This window comes from Manis javanica, chromosome 16 (genome assembly GCF_040802235.1).
Source record: "Manis javanica isolate MJ-LG chromosome 16, MJ_LKY, whole genome shotgun sequence".
NCBI classification, from domain to species: domain Eukaryota; kingdom Metazoa; phylum Chordata; class Mammalia; order Pholidota; family Manidae; genus Manis; species Manis javanica.
The window spans coordinates 63033579-63058661 of record NC_133171.1 but is presented as its reverse complement, the minus strand read 5'-3'; the positions used below and the strand labels follow the sequence as shown (position 1 = coordinate 63058661).

The following is a 25083-nucleotide window of genomic DNA, read 5'->3' as shown; positions in this document are numbered from 1 at the left end:
AACAGCTGGAATCTCAGTCTTTCCAAATATTCCTCCTGTCTTAGCTTTCCAACCCCACTAATCTCCAGAGCACCATGCAGGGTAGGTTTGTGCTCCCAAAGCAGATCTTCAGGGCTGGGTGTTCAACAGTCCTAGGTTTCCACCCCTCACCACTCCATTTCTCTTCCACCATTGAACTGGGGTAGGGGAAGGGCTTGGGTCTCACCAGATCAAGGCTTTGGTATCTTACCCTGTTTAATGAGGTCTGCTCTGGCACAGCCTTCTTTCCTGTTGCTCTTTTAGGATTAGTTGTATTAACTGTATTTTTGTATTAGGTGTAGTTTTGGGAGAAGTTCTCTGTCTCACCTCATGCCACCATCTTGAATCTCCTCTGCCCATTTTTTAATCAGGTTTTTTTTGAGGGATGGTGTTGAGGCATATGAGGTCTTTTTATATTTTGGATGTTAATCCCTTTTTGATTGAATCATTTACAAATATATTCTCTGTTACTGTAGGTTGCCTTTTTATTCTCCGGGTGGCATCCTTTGCTCTACAGAAGTTTTTAGTTTAATGTAGTCCCATGTTCATTTTTTAATTTTGTTTCCCTTGCCTGAGAAGATATGCCCAGGAAAAATTGGTTCATGTTTATGTTCAGGAGGTTCTTGCCCATTTTCTCCTAAGAGTTTTATGGTTTCACATCTTATATTTTTGTCTTTAATCCATTTTGAGTTTACTTTTGTGTATGGAGTTAAGCAGTAATACAGTTTCATTCTCTTGCATGTACCTGCTCAGTTTTCCCAGCATCAGTTATTGAAGAGACTGTCTTTTCTCCATTGTATATTCATGGCTTCTTTACCATATTAATTGACCATATATACATTAGTTTATATCTGGGCTCTCTATTCTGTTTCATTGATTTATAATTTGTTCTGGTGCCAATACCATACTGTTTTGATTATGGTAGCTTTGCAGTATTAACTTCAAGTCAGGGAGCATAATGCACCCAGCTTTGTTGTTCTTCCTCAAGAATCTTTTGCCTATTTGGGGTCTTTTTGGTTTCATATGTATTTTAGGATTATTTGCTCTAGTTTATTGAAAAATGCCATTGGTATTTTGATAGAGATTGCACTGAATCTACATTTTTTTTGGACCAGATGGCCATTCTGACAATATTAATTCTTCCAATCCATGAGCATGGGCTATATTTCCATTGATTTGTGTCTTCTCTAACTTCTGTGTCTATAGTTTTCACAATACAGGTCTTTCACCTCTTTGTTTTCATTTATTCCTGGTATTTTATTCTTCTTGTTGCAATCATAAATGAAATTGTTTTCCTGATTTCTCTTTCTGTTAGTTCATTGTTAGTACATAGGAATGCAACATATTTCTGTGTACTAATTTTGTATCCTTCAGCTTTTCTGTCTCCAGTTACTAGTTCTAATAGCTTTTTGGTGGAGTTTTAGGATTTTTATATACAATATCATGTCATCTGCAAATAATGACAGTCTAACTTCTTTACCAATTTGGATGCCTTTTATCTCTTTGTATTTTCTGATTGCCATGGCTAAGACCTCCAATATTATGTTGAATAAAAGTGGCAAGCGTGCACATCCTTGTCTTGTTCCTGATTTAGAGGAAAAGTTTTCAACTTTTCACCACTGAGAATGATGTTAGCTGTGGGTTTGTCATATATGGCCTTTATTATGTTAAGGTATGTTTCCTCTATACCCATTTTGTTGAGAGCTTTTATCATGAATGTATGTTGAATTTTGTTGAATGTTTTTTCAGCATGTATGGAGATGATCATGTAGTTTTTGTCCTTCTTTTTGTTGATGTGGTGGATGATATTGATGGATTTTGGAATATTGTACCATCCTTGCATCACTGGAATAAATACCACTTGGTCATGATGGATGATCCTTTTTACATATTTTTTAATTCAGTTTGCTAATGTCTTGTTGAGGATTTTTGCATCTAAGTTCACCAGGGATATTGATTTAAAATTCTTTTTTAGTGTCTTTGTCTTGTTTTGGTATTAGAGTGATGCTGGCCTCTTAGAATGTGATTGAAAGTATTCCCTCCTCTTCTAACTTTTGGAATACTTTAAGAAGGACAGGTATCAGCTCTTCTTTAAATGTTTGGTAGAATTCATCTGTGAAGGCATCTGGTCCTGGATTTTGCTTTTTGGGAGTTTCTAATTACAAATTCATTTTCATTGTTGGTAATTGGTCTGTTCAGATTTTCTATTTCTTTCTGGGTCAGTCTTGAAAATCTGTATTTTTCTAGGAATTTATCCATTTTTTCTAGGATGTCTAATTTATTGGCATAAAATCTTTTCATAGAATTCTCTAATAATTCTTTGCATTTCTCTGGTATCTGTTGTGACTATTCCATTTCCCTTTCTGATTTTGTTTATTTGTGTACTCTCTTTTTTTCTTGAAAAGTCTGGCTAGGTTTTTGTCTATTTTGTTTATTTTCTCAAAGAACCAGCTCTTGGTTTTGTTGATTTTTTCTATTTTATTCTTCTCTGTTTTATTTCTGCTCTGATCTTCATTATGCCCCCTTCTACTAACTTTGAGTTTCATTTGCTCTTCTTTTACTAGTATCTTTAATTGTGAGTTTAGATTGTTTATTTTGGATTGTTCTTATGTCTTGAAATAGGTGTGTATTGCTATGCACTTCCCTCTTAGAACCACTTTTGTGATGTCCCACAATCTTGAACTGTTGTACTTTTGTTCTCATTTGTCTCCATGTATTGCTTGATTTCTGCTTCAATTTGTTCACTGATCCATTGACTGTTTAGAAACTTGTTGTTTAGTCTCCATGTGTTCGTAGGCTTTTTTTGTTTTCTTTGTGTAATTTATTCCTAGTTTCATACCATTATGGTCTGAGAAGTTGCTTGACACAATTTCAATCTTTTTGAATTTACTGAAGCTCTTTCTGTGGCCTAGTATGTGACCTATTCTGGAGAATGTTTTGTGTACACTTGGGAAAAATGTATCTTGCTGCTTTTGGGTGGAAAGTTCTGTAGATATATGTTAAGTCCATCTGATCTAATGTGTTGTTCAGTGACTCTGTTTCCTGATTTATTTTCTGTCTGGTTGATTTATCCATTAATCTAAGTGGCATGTCAAAGTCCCCTATTTGTTTTACATATTTAGGGGTTCCTATGTTGGGTGCATAGCTATTTATAATTGTTATATAGATGGGTCTTGTTTCTTTATCCATTCTGCCACCCTATGTCTTTTGACTGGTAGTTAGTCCATTTACATTTAAGGAAATTGATACATATGTACATATTCCCATTTTATTAATTGTTTTCTGGTTGTTTTTGTAGTACCTCTTTGTTCCTTTCTTCCTCTCTTATACTCCTGTTAGTTGAAGGTTTTCTTTAGTATTGTGATTGGATTTCTCTTTTTAAATTTTTTGTTTATCTATTGTAGGCTTTAGGTTTATGGTTACCATAAGTTTCCTGGGCTGTTTCCCAACTATATATCAGTCTATATTAAGCTGATGATCATTCTATTTCAAACACAACCTAAAAGTATTTCTTTTTTATTCTTTCTCCTCCATACTTCATGTATTAGATGTCATAATTTGCATTTTTGTGCATCACTTGACTGATTTTGTGTATAGTTGGGTTTACTACTTTGTTTTGTTTTAATTTATACTTGGTAAATAACTGCTACCTTTTCTGTGAGTTTATTTTCACTGGTGAAAACTATTTAGGCTTATGAACATTTTTATCTACATATGTCCCTTTAACATATCCTATAATGTTGGTTTAGTGGTGATGAGTTCTTTCAGCCTTCATTTATCTGAGAAATTTTTAATCTCTGCTTCAAATTTGAATGATAATCTTGGTGGGTAGAAAATTCTTGGATGAAGGTCCTTCTGTTTCGATATATTAAATATTTCATGCTATTCTCTCCTAGGCTATAAAGTTTCTGCTGAGAAATCTGCTGATAGCTGGGTGGAGTTTCCCTTATAAGTAACCTTTTTCTCTCTCAAGCCCCATCATTGCTTGCTCCACTTGCAGCAATCTATTATTCATTCCCTTCATTATATGTTTCATTTCAGTTACTATATTCTTCAACTCTGAGTGGCTCTTTTTTCATCTTTTCTATTTCTTTGTTGAAGTCCTCCCTGAGCTCTTCAATGCTGTTCTTCAGATCAGTGAGCATTTTTAGTAGTTACTTTGAAATCTTTATGAAGAAGATTGGTGATCTCCATTTCATTTAGCCCTCTTTCTGGTGTATTATCCTGTAGTTTTGTTTGGAACATAATCCTCTGCCTCCTCATTTTGTCAGGCTTTCTGTGTTTCTTTCTTTGTATTAGATAGATCCACTCTGCTTCCTGGTGTTGAGAGTAGTGGCATCATGAAGAAGGCATCCTGTGGTGCCCAGAAACTCAAGAGCCTTTACTCTCCAGTGCTTGGTTGTATTTCAGGGTGGAACCCCAGTTGCTGTTGGTGAGCTATGGCAGGGCCACCTTTGTCTGTCTGCTGGAAGTTGTCTATCTCTGTCTGCTGTAGATAGTAGCTCACCTCAGCTGGCCCTTTGTGGGTTGAGAAGCTGTATTTCTGCTGGGATCACTGTAGGGGGGCTTACCTCTCCCTGCCTTGCAATGATGAATGTACTGCTGGCCTAATTGAGTGGGTTGGGTGGCTGCAAAAATAGCATGAATGTCTTCCACAAGTGACAGGAGTCTCAGCTTCCCAAAGTACTCCAACTCTCCCTGGTGTCCATCCCTGTCATTCACCAAAGCCCCATGCAATGTGGACTCATGTTCCCAGAGCAGATCTCCAGGGACAGGTGTGCAGAGTTCCTGAGTGCCTTTCCCCTTATTTCTCCATTCCTCTTCCTCTCACCTGTGGGCTGGCATGGGGAAGGGTTTGAGTCCTCCTCTATCATGGCTCTGCCATGTTACCCTTTTCTTGTGGTCTTCTCTTCTTCGCCAGGTGCAGGTAGTCTGTTCTGCAGTCTTCAGGTCATTTTCAGGATTAGTTGCATTTGCTGTATCTGCTTCCTTGGTGTGTGTGTGTGGGAGGAAGTTTCCATCTTGCCTTACTACTCTGCCATCTTTTCTCACCTCACCTGGTCTGCCATTTCTTTTTGAAAATATTGCAGAAAAGAAGAGGGTTGTATTTGAAAGTTTGAAGGTCCTGTAAGGAAGAAGCTTATCTTGTTCCCTGAGACTGTGGCCTCCTATAACTTGCACTGGTAAAAACAAACTGCAGTTATGTTCTTGACACAGTTTTCTGACACAAATGGCCTAAAATGCCAATATCAATTAGGCCAAGGTGGATGACAGTGTTGTTCAGATGGACCACTGCAGGCCCAGTGTCTCTGAGGCTGGACAGCTATTTCACCTCATCTGTCAGAATGTATCCTTATATTAAGGAAACACACAGCTTCCTCCAACTAAACAAAATCAACTCCCAGATTTTGACTCTTCCTCCTTAAGTCATAGTACCTCTAAAAAATGGTTAAATTGTCCCAAAATGCTTACAGAAAGATTCGACAACATTGTCAAGTTAGAGTCTATAGTCAATTCTATAAACTTTGCTAATATTATTTGTAATAACTTTAAATAACTTAATTTTCCTGTTTAAATTTTCAACATAGAAATTGTGTAAGTTGTGTTATGATATGAGCCTCTTAGAATATTGACTGATAGCAAAAATTCCAACATAATCACATTATTATAGTAATTTCAGAAAACTGATCTTGGAAGGTAGGAGGAATAGAGTTGGGCTAAATTAACCACTAGGAGTATTTGAGCCTTAAAAACTTCTTGAATTATAAAGAATAGTAAATATTACCTTTGTGTGAGTAACTGTACATTTTTTTAAAATTTCTATTGAGGTGTTATTGATAAACACTCTTATGAAGGTTTCACATGAAAAAACAATGTGGTTACTACATTTACTCATATTATCAAGTCCCCACCTATACCCCAGTGCAGTCAGTCTCCATCAGTGTAGTAAGATACCACAGAATCACTGTTTGCTTTCTCTGTGCTACACTGTTTTCCCCATGAACCCCCACAGCATGTGTACTAAGCATAATACCCCTCAATTCCCACCTCCTTTGCTACTGACCCACCCTCCCACACCCCTCCCCTTTGGTAACCACTAGTCCCTTCCTGGAGTCTGTGAGTCTGCTGCTATTTTGTTCCTTCAGTTTTGCTTCATTGTTATACTCCACAAATGAGAGAAATCATTTGGCACTTGTCTTCTATACCTGGCTTATTTCACTGAGCATAATATCCTCCAGCTCCATCCATGTTGTTGCAAATGGTGGATTTGTTTCTTCTTATGGCTGAATAGTATTCCATTGTGTATATGTACCACACCTTCTTTATCCATTCATCTACTGATGGACACTTAGGTTTCTTCAATATCTTGGCTATTGTAAATAGTGCTGCAGTAAACATAGGGGTGCATATGTCTTTTTGACTTTTAGAAGTTGTATTCTTTGGGTAAATTCGAAGGAGTGTGATTTCCAGGTCAAATGGTATTCCTATTTTTAGTTTTTTGAGGAATATCTGTACTGCTTTCCACAATGGTTGAAGTAGCTTACATTCCCACCAGCAGTGTAAGAGGGTTCTCCTTTCTCCACATCCTTGCCAACATTTGCTGTTCTTAGACTTTTTGATGCTGGCCATCCTTACTGGTGTGAGGTGATATCTCATTGTAGTTTTAATTTGCATTTCCATGATGATTAGTGATGTGGAGCATCTTTTCATGTGTCTGTTCACCATCTGAAATTCTTCTTTGGAGAATTGTCTCTCTGTATCCTCTGCCCATTTTTTGTAAATGGATTATTTGCTTTTTGGGTGTTGAGGCATGTGAGTTATTTATATATTTTGGATGTTAACCCCTTGTTGGATATGTAATTTACAAATATATTCTCCCATACTGTAGAATGTGTTTTTGTTCTGTTGATTGTGTCCTTTACCATACAGAAACTTTTTAGCTTGATGTAGTCCCATTTGTTCATTTTTGTTTTTATTTCCCATGCCCAAGGAGATGCGTTCAGGAAAAAGTTGCTCTTGTTTATATTCAAGAGATTTTTATCTATGTTTTCTTCTAATAGTTTTATGGTTTTATGACTTACATTCAGGTCTTTGATCCACTTAGAGTTTATATTTGTGTATGGGGTTAGACAATAATCCAGTTTCATTCTCTTACATCTAGCTGTCCAGTTTTGACAACACCAGTTGTTGAAGAGGCTGTCATTTCCCCATTGTATGTCCATTGCTTCTTTATCATATATTAATTGGCCATATAATACTGAGTTTATATCTGGGCTTTATACTCTGTTATGTTGGTCTATGGATCTATTCTTATGCCAGTACCAAATTGTCTTGATTACTGTAGCTTTGTAGTAGAGGTATGTCAAGGAGCATCACACTCCTTCTTTATTCTTCCTTCTCAGGATTGTTTTGGCTATTTGGGGTCTTTTGTGATTCCATATGAATTTTATAACTATTTGCTCTAGTTTGTTGAAGAATGTGTTGGTATTTTGATAGGGATTTCATTGGATCTGTAGATTGCTTTAGGCAGGTTGGCCATTTTAACAATATTAATTCTTCCTATCGGTGAGCACAAAATGTGTTTCCATTTATTGGTAACTTCTTTAATTTTACTTATGAGTGTCTTGTAGTTTTCAGGGTATAGGTCTTCACTTCCTTTGTTAGGTTTACTCCTAGGTATTTTATTCTTTTTGATGCAGTTGTGAATGGAATTATTTTCTTGACTTATTTCTGTTAGTTCATCATTAGTGTACAGGAATGCAACAGATTTCTGTGTATTAATTTTGCATCCTGCAACTTCGTTGAATTCAGATATTAGATCTAGTAGTGTTGGATTTTTTATGCATACTATCATGACATCTGCAAACAGTGACAGTTTAACTTCTTCCTTGCCAATCTGAATGCCTTTTATTTCTTTGTGTTGTCTGATTGCCATGTCTAGGACCTCCATATTACGTTGAATAAGAGTGGGCATCCTTGTCTTTTTCCCGATTGTTGGCCTCCTCCCTGTCTCCAACCAGCAGATTAAGGAGGCAATGTGATGAGATATCGAAGACCTAAACAGACCAGCCAGGGGACTCAAGGCATAACAGCTCAAGAGTGATGTCAAGAAGGCACTCCTCATATTTATTGAGTAAATGAACATCTGAAGAAATCTGAGTAGGGGGTTCAGCACATGATCATTATCTATCGTTGAGTCCAGCCCAAGAGTGGGACACTCCTAAAGGACACCGAAACCATGTGAGGGTGGCCTCGAGCTGTAGGAACTTTTATGGCTTTAATCATTCTGTCCTTGACCAAACATCAGAGGTTGTAGGAGAGACAATCAAGTCACATATCTTCATACATTTGATTTCTATATTACTTGATTTATATATTAAGCCCATTAATCCCACATTTCCCCCTTATTTTTTAATTAAAGGACACCAAAACAGTAGGTGCAATATAAGCGAGGAGTCCATTTTTAGATTTTGATATCAATTTAGCTAGGCGAAAGCAGTAGAGAATGCCCCACATAAATGGGGGAATGAGGTTCCAAGCCTCTCCTCAGTTGGCCCCCTTGCCTACACCTGTTGCTCCCCCCTGCGACTGTGCCTGTCTTAGTTTGTTCCTCCCATGAGGAATCTTACCCATCTCTGGCTAACCAGCCATCCTCTGGGGCCATACAGGGAGATAGTATATGGAAAAAAAAGGCATTTGAAGTAGATTGAGGCTCTTCTCATATTCCTGCACCCAGCTACAATCATAAAAATCATAAAGTACAAAAATTCATTGCACGGACTCTCATGAACAATCATTCTTTAGGCATTATTTCTTGAAAAATGACATAAGCATGAATAGGCTTCAATAGACTGGTAATGATATGAAGTTCCCACATTATAAGAACAGGAAGACAAATGCATAATAGAAGTAAACATAAGTATTGGCCATATCCAATGAAACCAAGAAAACCAGTATGATAATCCAGGCATCTGTGAAAACTTATCAATAACATGATGAATGTTATCCAACTGATTTTGAATAGCTTGAGAAAAATCAGACAAATTGAAACGACACATCCCTGGAAATTGTTCACATCCCATATGTTCTTTTAACAATAGAAAGTCTATGGTAGCACGATTTTGAAGTACTGCAATTCATACTTCTCCCAGTTCTTGGTTCAGTTCAGATAATATAGAAGCAGTCACATTTGTAGTTCTACTGTATGCACAAGCCAGTTTAGATATTTAGTTTTGCATCCCTGCAGCAAGTCCAGGAACTGGCAAAAGAAATGCAGCAGCAACTGCATTAGCAATGGGATTCAACAGCTTCATATTGCCATCACATCTAAACGGCAAAGCTCGAGGAAACCTTCTATGTGTACATCTAGGATGATCTATGAGAGTAGGAAGAATATGTTCCACACCACAAACACCTTGGTATTGTGAAGAAAAGGCTTGATATGTTTTGTTATCATATAAAAACACCCAGCCATTTGGGAGTCTATATCTGTATGGCCATTTTACATGAATAGTAGAGTTAGAATAAGAAGGTATTTGAGTACAATTAATACATATACAATCAGTGATTATGGTATTCTTAACAGGTAAATTTAATTGAATATCACGCACAAGAATGTCAGGAGAACAGGTAATATTTATACCTGATATATTAGTAAATACCATAGGAGGAAGTCTTATTACTATTAAATTCTTTGTTAACAATCTACTAATGGAAGTATCTCCTGCTATTCAATCCTTGGCCTTCTAGTTGCAGCCATAGGTTAGGTGAGGAGAACTTTCATTTTGGAACAAGTGATATATTTAAATACACATGCCTACTCTTATATGATATGTTAGGAGATCTTTTTTGGAAATTTTCATAGGTATAAATTCCAATATCTTCTTGAGTCAAAACTGTTTTATAAATATCATATCTACTATTCTCTCTACGAGTTTCATCTGTAGCATTATGCCACCCAAATCATCCTCCACTTGTTTGCCTATATATTTCCTCACCATTCTTTTTCCATACTACTGGACCTGCAGGAGTAGATCAGGTGGATACACAATGAAGGACTACTCCTCGACCTAAATATGGAGGATTGCTTATAGTAGCTGTGATAGTGCAAGCTTGTGTGGTGTGTGTATGTGTAAATGTTCTTGTCAGGAATAAAAATCTCATTATCTGGTGAGTTTCAGCTCTCTGTGGGTTGCATACAAACTGTTGATGATCATCTCTTGGAGTAGACTTCTCTGAAGGTGTTGATATTGGGAGTTCTTCTTCATATCGTATCTTAATTCTCTTCCTGGGTAGCCAGATCAGATGTTGATCCTCTGCAACAACGCAAACCCTTTGCCCCATACTTTAATATGACCTTTATACCACTGTGAAGAACCTACTGGAGACCACCATACAGGAACTGCTGTTGCTTTAGAAAAAGAAATAGTGTCAGAAAAATGTACTTCCATAGCTGATCGTCCGTCACATTGTAAAAGATCAAAATTAAGAATATGTAAAGCATGCATTAATTGTTGATTCACAGTTAATTTGATCATGTTGGGGAGCAATCCCCCTTTTTGTTTTAATAAATGATGTTTACGTGTAAGATGATGACGTTCAATTAGAGCTTGACCTGTAGAAAGGAATGCCTGTTTTATGACTGATGTTGTATAGCTGAAAAAATTTCTTTAGTGTACAGGAGAGGTAAACTGCAGCGTTGTCAGTTTTTATGGTAGCAGGAACGCCCAATAATGCAAATGCTTGTAAGAGATGAGTAATGAGATGATAAGATCATTCTTCTGTTAAAGCAGTGGCCCAAGAAGCAGAAAAATACGTATCTATAGAAACATGAACATGTTTAAGAGTTCCAAATTTAGGAACAATGGTAATGTCCATTTGCCATAGGGCATTAGGGCGTGTTCCTCTGGGAATGGTTCCAGCCTGCAAATGGGAAGAATTGATTTGAGAACAGGTTGAGCAGGAATTCAAGATATTTTGAGCTTCAGAGGCTGAAAGGGTAAAACACTTTTGCAAAGTCAGGAGCATGATCGTATGTGAGTGATAAAGAAAGGGTGCAGACGCTGACGGATACACACCTGCAATTGAGAAAATAAAGTGTTAATAGGAGATTGTACGGTGCTCAACGTCGCAGTTTCTAATAAAGGAACAGAAAAGGCAGTATAATCAGAGTCAGTAACAATATTGAGAGGACTTGGGAAGTCTTGCAGAGCTTGCAATACAGCGTATAACTCATTTTGTTGTGCAGAAGTAAAATATGTTTGAAAGGTTTTTGCTAGGCCAGAACAAGTCATATAGGCTGCTTTAAAAGATTTTGCACTATCTGTAAAACAAGTCACAGCATTTATTAGTGGATTGGGGGAAGTTTTGTGAGGAAGAATCCAGTGATGACGCTGAATAAAGGAAAATAACTTATTTTTAGGGTAACAGCAGTCAATATTTCCTAAAAAATTAGAGTGCACAATTTGCCATACTTGTATGATATTTTGTTTAGGTAATGGAAGAACAATGGAATGAGGATCGTAACCGATCATCTGCCTTAGTCTCTGCTGTCCTTTGAGGATGACAGAGGCTACTTGTCAATGTAAGGTTGTAATGAGGGTTTAGATTTTTAGATTGATACTGTAAAAATATCCATTCCAACCAACCATTATACTGACAGAGCAGTCCTATGGGAGAATAGGGAGTAAAATAAATTAATAGAAGTAAGGTTTTGTGTTAATCAACCTTTGATAACTGAGCCTTTTGAATGTGTTGTTCTATCCATTTGAGTTCTTCCTCAGCTTTTGCGGTTAAATTTCTTGGACTATTAAGATCTGGGGCTCCTTTTAAGGTATTAAAAGGATGTTGTAATTTATAAGTAGGAATACCTAATAATGGTCGAATCAAATTAATATCTCCTAAAAGTTTTGAAAATCACTTAAAGTTCTAAGATGATCTCTCCTAATCTGAATTTTCTGAGGAATTATTGAATTTTCTTGGATTTTATATCCTAAATAATCATTGGGTATTGTATTTGCATTTTATTAGGAGCTATCTGTAAGCCCCATTGTTTTAACTCAATCTCAGTCTCATTGAGAATAGTGAGGGACAAATGCTTGGGCAGGGCTATGAGAATATCATCCATATAATGAATGATGTAAGCAGAAGGCCATTTTTCACTTGCAGGCTGAAGAGCTCCATGCACATAATTTTGACAAACTCTAGGGCTGTTCAACATTCCTTGAGGAAGGGCTTTCCACTGAAATCTTTCTAAAGGAGGCTGCAAATTCAAGTTAGGGACAGTGAAAGGAAACTTTTCTCTGTCCGCCACAGTCAAAGGAATTGTAAAAAGCAATCTTTAAGATCAATGATAGCCATATTCCAGTCTTTTGGAATCATAGCTGGAGAAGGGAGACCTTGTTGTAAAGGTCCCATAGGTTTAAGAACTGCATTAATTTGTCTTAAATCATGTAAGAGTCTCCAATCTCCTGACTTCTTCTTTATAACAAATACAGGGGAATTCCACGGGTTTGTGGAAAATTCTAAACTATCTAGCTGAAGTTGGGTTTGAACTAATATGTGTAAGGCTGTCCTTACACATATTATTGAGGGGCCATTGATCCACCCAAATAGGTGTCTGAGTGGTCCACTATAATGGTATAGGAGCTGGCAGCCATGTATCAATGACCCTTAAGAAAAAGATTGAATTGAGGAAGGTTCATCAAAAGACAGTGTAGTATGCCATTGTTGCATCAAGTCTCATCCTCAGAGATTAATTGCTACATCAATAATTAAAGGTCTTAGTAAAGCAAATTGTTTTTCAGGGCCAAAGCAATATAATGTAGCTGAACTTTGCCATACCTGAGAAGTTGTACCAATACCTGACACTTGAATATACTTCCCTTGTTTGGGCCAATTTTTTGGCCAATCTTTTGGCCAGTGTTTAAGAGCAATTACAGACACATCAGCTCCTGTGTCTAACAACCCTGTAAAAGACGTTCCTTGAATGCCGATTTTGCATTGAGGTCTGTCAGATGTGATTTTTGTATTAAGCCATATTTGTTTATTTGTACTTCCAAATCCACCTTGTCCCCTTTCATAAGGTGTTGTTGAAGATGGGAGATAGGGAAGTAAAAGTAACTGGGGAACTCTTTCTCTCTGAGGTATATATAATGCTTTATCAGATGATACCATTATTTTAATCTCACCTATATAATCTTGAACAATAAGTCCTGGTCTTACTATTAATCCTTTTAGTGTCCAGCTACTGCAGCCTAAAAGTAATCCTACAGGATTAGCTGGTAAAGGACCAAAAATTCCTCTATTAAGTAACTGGAATCCTTGTGATGGATGTAAATATAAAGATTGAGAAGAGGCAAGATCTACAGCAGCACTTCCTCTAGTTGCTTCTTGTAAATTATGCCATGTTCTTTTAACTGGGGAAAATGCCTCTGTATTATTTTCTAGGGCCTCGGAGGCTGGCCCGATTGAAGGTTTAAAGGCTGAGACACATTGATCAAATTTATCAAATTTTGAACGGCATTCATTAGACCAATGTCTCCCTTTCTTACATTTTGGGCAAACCGACAACGGTTTATTTTTAAAGTTTGGCTCTCTCACCCTCTTTTGTGATTGGTAATCTCTCCTCATATGCCCTTGCTTGCCACAACCAAAACATGTCAGACTTTTAAATCTTCCTCCTGACTTTCTTCTCATAGCAGCTGCTAGCAGATTAGCTTGGTACATAGGAGAACCCACATCTGCAGGCCTTGATATAATCTTCCATTCTAGCTCCTGCAGCTTTCAAAGGTGAACTCTGTGACATTCTGTATTTGCGTTATCATAGGCTAACATTTGCAACAACAAATCCCTCAAATCTGGATGTGCTACTGTTCATCTTAAGTTATCTTGTAATCTTGCAACAAAATCAACATATGGTTCATTGAATCCCTATTTAAGCTTACTGAATGGTAAAGTGGGCTGTCCAGCCGCTTGTATCTTTTCCCAAGCTTTCAGGCAACACAGACGCAACAGTGTCACTGCAGTGTCCTCATAGCCAGCTTGCCTTTCAAAGCTGCAGCCAATCTCCTTGTCCTGCTAGTTGTTCAGCAGTTATAAGAATCGGAGGATTGGCATGCTGATTTCTCAGAGCTGTGCCTTTGCTTCCTCATACTGCCACGTTTTGAATTGTAGAAACCGAGAAGAGTCAAAGCAGGTACGAGTCAATAAGTCCCATTCATGAGGAATCATCCTTTCTTGTTCTGCTAATCCTCTCAAAAGACCCACTACATATGGCAAATTAGTGCCATAAGTAGAGATGGCTTGTTTGAAATCATTCAATGTTATAAAACTAGGTGTATAAAGTGCTCTGACTCCGCCTTGTGGAAAATCAATCCTCACTTGGTCCAAAAGGAGTTAAGTTAATTGGTGCCACTAAGGGTGCCAGATAAGCATCTATGTCACCTTCCCTCTGGGACTTGCATTTTCCTGCTGCAAAGGCAGAAGCAGCAGAGGCAGGAGCTGAGGTTTTTTTTACGATGATGAAGACAACAGAGCTCTCATCCTCACTCCCTGAAGAGGAAGAGGAGGAGGATGAAGAGGAGTCAGACGAATGTGGGGATGAGAAACGTCTACTTGATTTTACCACATCGTCTGGCTATTCTCGCTTTTGCTCATGTGTGTCTGATTTAGCGTCGGAAAGTGGGAAGATGGTAGAGGCTGTAAGGCAAGAGTGATCAGATTGCATAAAGACCAGACAGGCACAGGGATAACATCCCCCTGTCTGTGCGCCTTCTTAAAATCTCTTAACATATTATTCCAACCAGCCTGTTCAAGAGTTCCTTGTGACGGTAACCAATGACAATGTTTCCTAATATATATATGAAGTTAAGCAAAATCCCTTTTAGATGTTTTCACTCCTGATGTTTTTAGGAGGGCATGGAGTAATTCTAAATGATCCTCTGGTTTAACTGCTTTAGTTCCATGATGGTCCACTACAGTGTCCCTGATGTCTCGACCCTGTCCCTATGTGCGCTTTTCTCAGGAGCCTTACCAGGTCGACAATCTTCAGAGTTTCCCTGCTCTGAGTTTCAAGGGTCCCTGTTCGGGCGCCACTTGTCGGCCTCCTTCCTGTCTCCAACCGCAGTTTAAGGAGGCAATGTGATGAGATATCGAAGACCTGAACGGACCAGCCAGGGGACTCAAGGTGTAACAGCTCAAGAGTGATGCCAAGAAGTCAAAAGTAGGTATGAGCCAATAAGTCCCAATCATTGAGTAATTGAGTAAATGAACATCTTAAGAAATCTGAGTAGGGGGTTCAGCACATGATCATTATCTACTCTTGAGTCCAGCCCAAGGGTGGGACACTCCTAAAGGACACCGAAACCATGTGAGGGTGGTCACGAGCTGTAGGAACTTTTATGGCTTTAATCATTCTGTCCTTGATCAAACATCAGAGGTTGTAGGAGAGACAATCAAGTCACATATCTTCATACATTTGATTTCTATATTACTTGATTTATATACTAAGCCCATTTATCCCACACGGATCTTAGAGGAAAGCTTTCATCTTCTCGCTGTTATGTGTGATTTGTCATGTATGGCCTTTATTATGTTGAGGTACTTGGCCTCTATACTCATTTTATTCAGAGTTTTTATCATGAATGGATATTGAATTTTGTCAAATGCTTTTTCAGCATCTGTGAAGATGATCACGTGGTTTTTCTCCTTTTTTTTTTGATGTGGTGGATGATGCTGATGGATTTTGATATGTACCATCCTTGCATCCCTGGAATAAACCCTACTTGATCATGATGGATGATCTTTTTGATGTATTTTTGAATTTGGTTTCTAATATTTTGTTGAGTATTTTCACATCTTTGTTCATCAGGGATATTTGTAATTTTCTTTTTTGTGGGGTCTTTGCCTGGTTTTGGTATTAGAGTGATGCTCACCTTGTAGAATGAGTTTGGGAGTATTCTCTCCTTGTCTTCTTTTTGGAAAACTTTAAGGAGGATGGGTATTAGGTCTTCACTAAATGTTTGATAAAATTCAGTGGTGAAGCTATGTGATCCAGGAGTTTTCTTATGTAGTTTTTTTTATTACCATTTCAATTTTGTTGCTGGTAATTGGTATGTTTAGATTTTCTGTTTCTTCCTGTGTTGGCCTTGGAAGGCTATTTTTTTAGAAAGGTGTTCATTTCTTCTAGGTTATCCAGTTTTTTAGCTTATACTTTCTCATAGTTTTCTCTAGTAATTATTTGTATTTCTATGGTGTTTCTAGTGATTTTCCTTTCTCATTTCTGATTCTGTTTATGTGTGTAGACTCTCTTTTTTTCTTCATAAGTCTGGCTAGGGGTTTATCTATTTTGTTTATTTTCTCAAAGAACCAGCTCCTGGTTTCATTGATTCTTTCTGTTGTTTTATTCTTCTTGGTTTATTTATTTCTCTTCCAATATTTATTATTTCCCTCCTTCTAGTGACTTTGGGCCTCATTTTGATGAGGAAAGTATTCAACACAGCTGTCAAGGTCAGCAAACCGCTTTTTTCCTCCAGTTGGCAAAGCACTCCCAGCTCCCTCCTCCCCACCACCAGGCTCCTCTTTTGCCCTGCCCATGCTGAAATGCCACAGATCAAAATAATATAAATTGCTCCCCTTGCTTGTGTTCAGGGCTCAGACCTTGGGAGATTACTCCCCTCTGAACCCACCAGTGTAAAATAAAACCTCAACACTCCAAGACTTCTGAGTGCCTCATGGTTCTTCCATCAGTGATCCAGTCCAGGTTTTCCAATATTTTCTGTAACAATTTTTTCTTCTTTTTCTAGTTTCATTAATTGTGAGTTTAGACTGTTCATACGGGATTTTTCTTCTTTCCTGAGGCAGGTCTGTATTGCAATATACTTCCCTCTTAGCACAGCCTTCACTGCATCCCACAGACTTTGTGGTGTTGAGTTATTGTTGTTGTTTGTCTCCATATATTGTTTGATCTCTGTTTCTATTTTGTCATTGATCCATTGATTATTTAAGAGCATGTGGTTAAGCCTCTATGTGTTTGTGGGCCTTTTTGTTTTCTTTGTACTATTTATTTCTAGTTTTATACCTTTCTGATATGAGAAGTTGGTTGGTACATTTTCAATCTTTTTGAATTTATTGAGGCTCTTTTTGTGGCCTAGTATTTGGTCTATTCTGGAAAATGTTCCATGTGCACTTGAGAAGAATGTGTATCCTGCTGCTTTTGAGTGGAGTGCTCTGTAGATGTCTGTTAGGTCCATCTGTTCTAATGTGTTGTTCAGTGCCTCTGTCTCTTACTTATTTTGTCTGGTTGATCTGTCCTTTGGAGTTAGCAGAATGTTAAAGTCCCCTAAAATAAATGCATGCATTGCATTCTATTTCCACCTTTAATTCTGTTAGTATTTGTTTCACATATGTAGGTGATTCTGTGTTGGGTGCATAGATATTTATAATAGTTATATCCTCTTGTTGGACTGACCCCTTTATCATTATATAATGTCCTTTGTCTCTTGTTACTTTCTTTATTTTGAAGTCTATTTTGTCTGATACAAGTACTGCAACACCTGCTTTTTTCTCCCTATTGTTTGCATGGAATATCTTTTTCCATCCCTTTACTTTTAGTCTGTGTATGTCTTTGGGTTTGAGGTGAGTCTCTTGTAAGCAGCATATAGATACGTCTTGCTTTTTTACCCATTCTGTTACTCTGTATTTTTTGATTAGTGCATTCAGTCCATTTACATTTAGGGTGATTATTGATAGTCATATACTTATTGCCATTGCAGGCTTTGAATTTATGGTTACCAAAGGTTCAAGGGTATCTTCCTTACTATCCAACAGTCTAACTTAACTCACTTTTTATGCTATTAGAAACACAATCTAAGGGTACTTTTTTTCCTCCTCTTTCTTCCTCCTCCATTATTTATATATTAAATATCATATTCTATACTCTTTTTCTATCCCTTCAGGAGTGGTTGCTTTGATTTTGCTTCTGCTTAGTAATTAATTGTTCTACTCTCTTTACTGTGATTTTATTTCTTCTGGTGACAGCTAGTAAACCTTAGGAACACTTCCATCTACAGCAGTCCCTCCAAAATATACTATAGAGACAGTTTGTTAGAGGAAAATTCTCTCAGCTTCTGCTTATCTAGAAATTGTTTAATCCCCCCTTCAAATTTAAATAATAACTGTGCCAGGTAGAGTATTCTGGGTTTGAGACCCTTCTGCTTCATTGCTAAGACACTCTCTTCTGGCCTGTAAGGTTTCTGTTGAGAAGTCTCATGATAGCTTAATAGGTTTTCCTTTGTATGTGATCTTTTTTCTCTCTCTGGTTGCTTTTAATAGTCTGTCCTAATTCTTGATCTTTGTCATTTATTTATTTTATGTCTTGGTGTTGTCTTCCTTGGGTCCCTTTTGTTGGGAGATCTGTGCACCTCCATTGCTTGAGAGACTATCTCCTTCCCCAGATTGGGGAAGTTTTCAGAAATTACCTCCTCAAAGACACTTTCTATCCCTTTTTCTCTCTCTTCTTCTTCTGGTACCCCAATAATGTGGGTATTGTTCCATCTGGATTGGTTGCACTGTTCTCTCAATATCTCTCATTCCTAGAGACCGTCTTTTCTCTCTGTGCCTCAGCTTCTTTGTATTCCTCTTCTCTAATTTCTATTCCATTTACCATTTCTTCCACTATATCTAATCTGCTTTTCTATCCCACCATTGTATATTTCATTTTAGATACTGTATTCCATAATGATTGAACCTCCATCCAGAATTCATCACTGAGTTCTTGAATATTTTTCTCTACCTCCATGAGCATGTTTATGACTTTTATTTTGAACTCTCTTTCAGGAAGATTGATGAGTTCAGTTTCACTTAACCCTTCTTCTGGTGTTTGTGGGGTTTTGGGTTGAACTAGGTTCCTTTGACATTTCATATTTGTATGTGGCACCTTCTAGTGCCCATAAGCTCAAGTCTCTGGAGCTGCTCAGCCCCTGAAGCGATGTTGGGTTTCAGGGGAGTGGCCCTGGTGGCCTCTTCCATGAGGTCTGTTCTTTTCTCCAGGTGTATGCCACCTTGCCCAGCCTTTTTTCTTGTTGCTATTTCAGGATCATTTGTAATTATATTTTCATATTATATGTGGTTTTGAGAGGAGGCCTCTGTCTCACCTCTCACACTGCCATCTTTAATTCTAGGAAATAATTTCTTATACACCAAAAACACAGCTTTAAATAAAAAGACTAACAAAATTGGCTGGATTAAAATTAAGGCATTCTATTCATTAAAATACATGAGAAAGAAAGACATGACTCAGAGGAAATATTTACAATACATAATTAACAACAAATGAATGCAGAATTCAGAGGACTATATGTATGATACAGGAGAAAACACCAAGTAATTTTAAAAAGTGAACAATGGTCAAATACCTGAATTGCCACTTCACAAAAGAGAAAATACAAATGGACTAAGATGTGAAAATATGACCTAAGCATGAGGTATGTTTAAATTAAAAGAGTGAGATACCAAATCATAATTACCAGATTGACAAATATTTAGAAGTACTTGGGTACTGCTGATTACACAGTAGCTGTTTGTTACTGCCTGACAAACTATACAAATTCATTGGTTTATAACAACAGCATTTCATTTCTCACTCAGGTGTGGAGATCAGCTGTAGTGTTTCTATTTAAAACTCTAAGTTAACTTGCTTTATAGCTGTACTTCAGATGTATTTGATACTCTGTATTTCACTTGGGGGTCCAGACTGAAATGACAGTAGCTACCTGAGTCCTGTACTTCTCACACACATCACAGAAGTGGAAAGGGGCAAGCCATGCCACCAAGCACACTTAAAGCCTATTTTCATGGCATCTACCAGCATTCCATTGGCTAAAGCAACTAATGTGGCCAAACTTAACAGCAATTTTCCTCTCCCTTTAGTAAATTGCAGGTCAAATGGGAGAAAAAAATTTAATTCTAGTTGTCACAATCTTTCCTTTTGTTACAATTATTCTCACTTCTTTCACATGCAGAGCTAACCTATATGTTAAAATCCCCCAAAATTCTCCTTTAATTACAGCATCAAGTGTGACTGTAGTACAGGATATCTGAACTCAAGTATTTTCTAATCTTACACATCAGGTCCAGATACATGTTCTTTAATATAATGTGCCATGAACTCAAAAGAGAAATTATCTGCTTCCAAGCATCTGATATACAATGGTATCAAATACAATCATATTTGATAAGGAGTTGCCATTTCAGGCCCATTCTGAAATCACTCAGGACACGTATTTCCAGGTCTCTTTAGCTTAGGTATGGATTGTTCCTCGATTATATCTTTGTTCTGCACCCTGGTAGAGTCACTCTTGTTCATTTTTCTCCATGGTTCTTGAAAACACCCTCTGCAAGTTGTTTCCTTTTCAATTATCCTGCTTAGCTGTCTCTGGAGATTGTAGAGGCAAATATGCCCTGCTTGCTGGCTGTATGGCTTTCTGAACTTGCTTCCTGTCTGCAGAAAGGTGGGTGCACAGAAGTCTTTTTTTTTTATATCAAATCAGCATAGTGTGTTTTACTTGAATCTGGTAGATACACAGCGACAACTAGAAGAATGGGCTGGATGTGATACAGTGCACATTACACTTAGAAAAAAGTGTGATCAGTCACTACTGGACCTACATGAACTGGCCTGTTGACAAAACCACCTACACTTGCCTGACTTCACTGAAACTCATTACTTGAGTAAGCAGGTGAAATTCACTAAAGAATTGAATGACCATGTAAGCAACTTCCACAGAAGTGGGAGCTTCCAAATCTTGAATAGCAGAGTATCTCTTTGACAGGCATACCTTCAGAGATGGTGATAACAAGAATCAAGCTTTAGGCTGATTTCCCCATAACTGTAGGGGTGATCTCCTTGGTCACAAGGCAGTGCCTGCATATTAGGTTTACCTTTACATTTTCTCTAAGTTGTACTGAAACATCCACTTAAGTTCTCCCTTTTTTATTATCATTTTTTCAAATAAAATAATTTGACAAGGTAAAACACTGCATTCCTAAGAGACAAAGCAATTATCAGAATAAGTCTTATATATGACACAGATGTTGGAATTATCTGACAGAAAATTTTAACAAGATTAATATGTTAAAAGTTTAAATGAAAAAGGAGGACAAATACTTAAGGTTAGGTGGAAAATCTCAGCACAGAGTTAAAAACCATTAGAAAAAAATCAAAGAGAAATGTTAGAAATGAAAAACACAAAGATGAAAAACATGTTCAGCAGGATCATCAAGATGCTTCACCAAGCTGAGGAAAGAATCAAAGATCTGTATGTTTTCCCTATTGCTACTATACCGAATTACTGCAAACTCAGTGGCTTAAAATAGTACAAATTTATTATTTTACAGGTTTGAAGGTCAGAAATCCTAATATCAAGGTGTTGGCAGGGTTCCCTTCCCTCTGGAAGCTCTGGAAAGAATCCATTCTCTTTACCTTTTCCAACTTTTGGTAGCTGCCTGCATTTCTTGGTTCACAGCACTTTCCTCCATGTTCAAAGTCATCAGTGTAGCACCTTCAATCACTCTCTTTCTGACCTGTTTCCATCATTTTCTCTCCTTCTGTGTGATGCTGATTGTCCTTCCTTTTTTCCCTAATAAGGATGCTTGTGATTACATTAGGCCCATGCTGCTAACCTAGTATTTCCCCATCTCAAGACTCTTAATTTAATAAACCTGCAAAGTTCCTTTAGGATGTAGACTTCTTTAGGTGGCCATTACTCTGTCTACCACAAGGTCTATAAAAACTACCAAAACTGAATAAAATGAAATTAATTTCATATACATTCTTCTCAGATGCAAATGGAACATTCACCAAGGTATACTATATTTTGAACCATAACCTTAATAAATTCAAAACAGTAGATATATAAAGTATATTCATGAACCACAACAGAATTAAACAAGAAATCAGAGAAATATATCTGAAAAATCCCCAAATTTGGAAATTAAAAAACATACTTCTAAATAATCCATAGGTCAAAGATAAAGTATCAAAGACAATTAAAAAATATTTTGAACTTGAAGAAATGAAAGTACAACATATCAAAATTTGGATGCAGCTAAAGCAGTCCTTAAAAGGAAATTCAGAGCATTAAATGCTAATATTAAAATGACAAAAGGTCTCAAATCAGTCACATAAGCTTCTGTTTAAAGAAACTATGGGAAGAATGGTGAATTAAACCCAAAATGATTAAAAGTAAAATAATAAACATAAAAGGAGAAATCAATGAAAAAGGAAACAGAACAGCTATTCAGATAACCAATCAAACCAAAACTTCATTTTCTGAGAAGATGAGTAACGTTAATAAACCTTTAGCCAGACCAGCCAAAAAGAGAGTGAGAGAGAAAGGATGTAAATTACCAATTTCAATTACAATTACAATTCAATTACTATTATGAACAACACTAATTACTCTACAGACATTGAAAGTATAAAAAATATAATAAGAGAATGCCGTGAATAACTCTATGTGTCTAGTTTTCAGTTTGCTACCATAAACTAATTGCGATAAACCAGATAGCTTAAAATAGCAAAATTTATTCTCTCATAGTTCTGGAGACTAGAAGTCCAAAATAAATGTATCAGCAAGGCCATGCTCCCTCCTGGCTCCAGAAAATATTCCTTTTTGCCTCTTACAGATTTTGATACTTACTAGCAATCCTTTCAGAGCTGTGTCTGGTTTTGAATGCTGCAGAGTGAAAGGGCCTGTTTAGGTTGATATAAGACACACAACTATGGAACAGTCTCAGATGGCTGTGTGCTCTCCTGTTTAGTACTGTAAAGCAAAAACTTAGTGGAGGCCACAGCAAGGAATTTAAGGGTTGGTGGAATTAAGAAAAAGGTTTGTAGGGAAATTGGCATGTTTGAACAGGCTTTATGTGAAGTGGTTGACTTTTTGCCCAACTGTATTTTGAGGATGAACATTTTATCTGACTAGGGAACATTTCTCCTACCTACTATTGTAAACTAGAAGACATAAACCTGGCCTTTGAATACTGTTAACTAGACCTGCTAAATGGGAACAAGTAGGATTGCCTGAGCCCATATAGTGTGAAATAGAAGCTGGTAGGGACAAATTCTTTGTGCAATAGCCCCATGAGGGCTATAAGCTGGGTCTTATAGCCAAAGCATGTAAGTACCTCCCAACAACAGTTACTGAGATTTGGACTACTCAAATGGAATTTCTGTTTATTAACTTGCTGTCAAGTTAATTGAAGCTATCCCAATGACTGAAGGAGATAACATAAAATTATCTTAGAACATGAAATACCCACAAGGTCTAGGGTGATGTTGGAGAAATGCTTTAATAGGGAGAGCAGTATCCAAAAGAGTTTCAAAATAAAATGGAAACGATTTATATAGGATCATGCTGATGGGTGGATTCAAAGAGGAGATACTCAGGAGCAGGGAGCCTCTTTTCCCTTACGACTGACTCTGGAACTGTGTGAGTTGTTGCTGGATTCTATTGCCACTTGGACAGTGCCCTATAAATAGCCATCATGTGACTGACTAAGAGCTGCGTGGTTTATGGATGGCAGTTCCATGTGAAATATCTTGTTTGGAGGGCCATCACTCTGACTGAAGAAAGTGAAAACAGGTCATCTTGGGGGGCTGAATTGTATGTTGTTTTTATACAAGTGATGGAATAATTGAACAGTGGAAAAAGTCCCTATGTTTGGATTTTTACTGACTCATGATCAATGGCCAATGGTCTGGCCATATGTCAGGTAGAAAGGCAAGAACAGCTGGCCTACTAAAGGGATGACTGTATGGTCCTATGTAAACCACTGTGGAAATTCCAGGAGTGTATTAAGTAGGTTGTGGATGTTCATCAACAGAACCACTTCCTGGTTCAGAAGGTCATTGGAATCAGCAAAGAGATATCTCTGTGTGCCTGTTTAAGGTGGCCACCTGTGTCCATATAATTAATATACATTGAGGTACCTCAGCAATGCAAAGATGGGGTAAATGTTGATGTAGTCCTCTTGTACTCTCTGAGACACAAAGTGTGAATAACAGCTGTTATGTCTGCTAGCAATGTCTGCTGGCTATGTTGGGAAAGCCCTGCGGCTACAAATGGATCCTGACAGGAATAGACACTGACTCTGGAGTGGGCTTTGCTTAACCAGTGACAGATGCAAATGCTCATAATATTATAATAGAACCAGAATGAAAACTATTGCACCCATTTGGATGGCTGACGATTCATAAAACCAACAAACACACTCACTTTACAGCCCATAATGTCCAACAATGGGCAGAGAGATGTTCTACTAATTTGATAGAAAAGTAGAATGGGCAATTAAAACATTCTAAAATAGGGAGAAACTAAGGCATGGAGGTCTGACTTACATGCCTTCATGAGTGTGTACTCACACTCAACATGAACATGAGTGGGGCTAAAGGAATGTCCCCACTGGATAGATTTCTGGTTTTCCATTGGATCTCAGGAAGAGTGGGTGGGTGGCATGCTGAATAAGATCATGGAAGAGAAAAGGGACATTAGGTAAAACCAAGGAAAACATGAACTTTAGTTAATACCAATGTATCAATATTGGTTAATTGTGACATATGTGCCATACGAATGTTAATTATAGAGGACACTGGATCTTGGATATGTGAAAGTTCTCTGTACTATCTTTACAATATTTCTGTAAACCAAAACTGTTCTAAAATGAAAAATTTATTAAAAAATATAAAGGTTAAAATGAAATACACATTTATCTTAAATGCCTGTAGAACATTCACAAAAAGTACCCATGATATTAGACCATAAAGAACGATTCAATTAATTCTAAAAGGCAGGAAGATTAGAGGCTTGTCTAATAACAATAAAAAGTAAAACTTAATAGCAAATCTTGAAAGCAAATAGACATAATCCATACCTAGAATTTCTTTTTGCAAGTGCCATGAATATACTCATTCTAACAGTTATGAAACATCTAAAGAATCTTGACAAAATAATTAATATTATTTTAGGGATTTTATGGAATTTTTCTTAATCAGTATTTATATGA

At 37.2% G+C, this 25083-nt stretch overlaps 1 pseudogene; it reads left to right on the top strand.

Annotated features, from left to right (window-relative positions):
* The window catches only part of LOC108403240 (putative olfactory receptor 2W6), a 40328-nt pseudogene extending 26812 nt beyond the window's left edge, over positions 1-13516 (top strand).
* The last annotated feature ends 11567 nt before the right edge of the window (positions 13517-25083 follow it).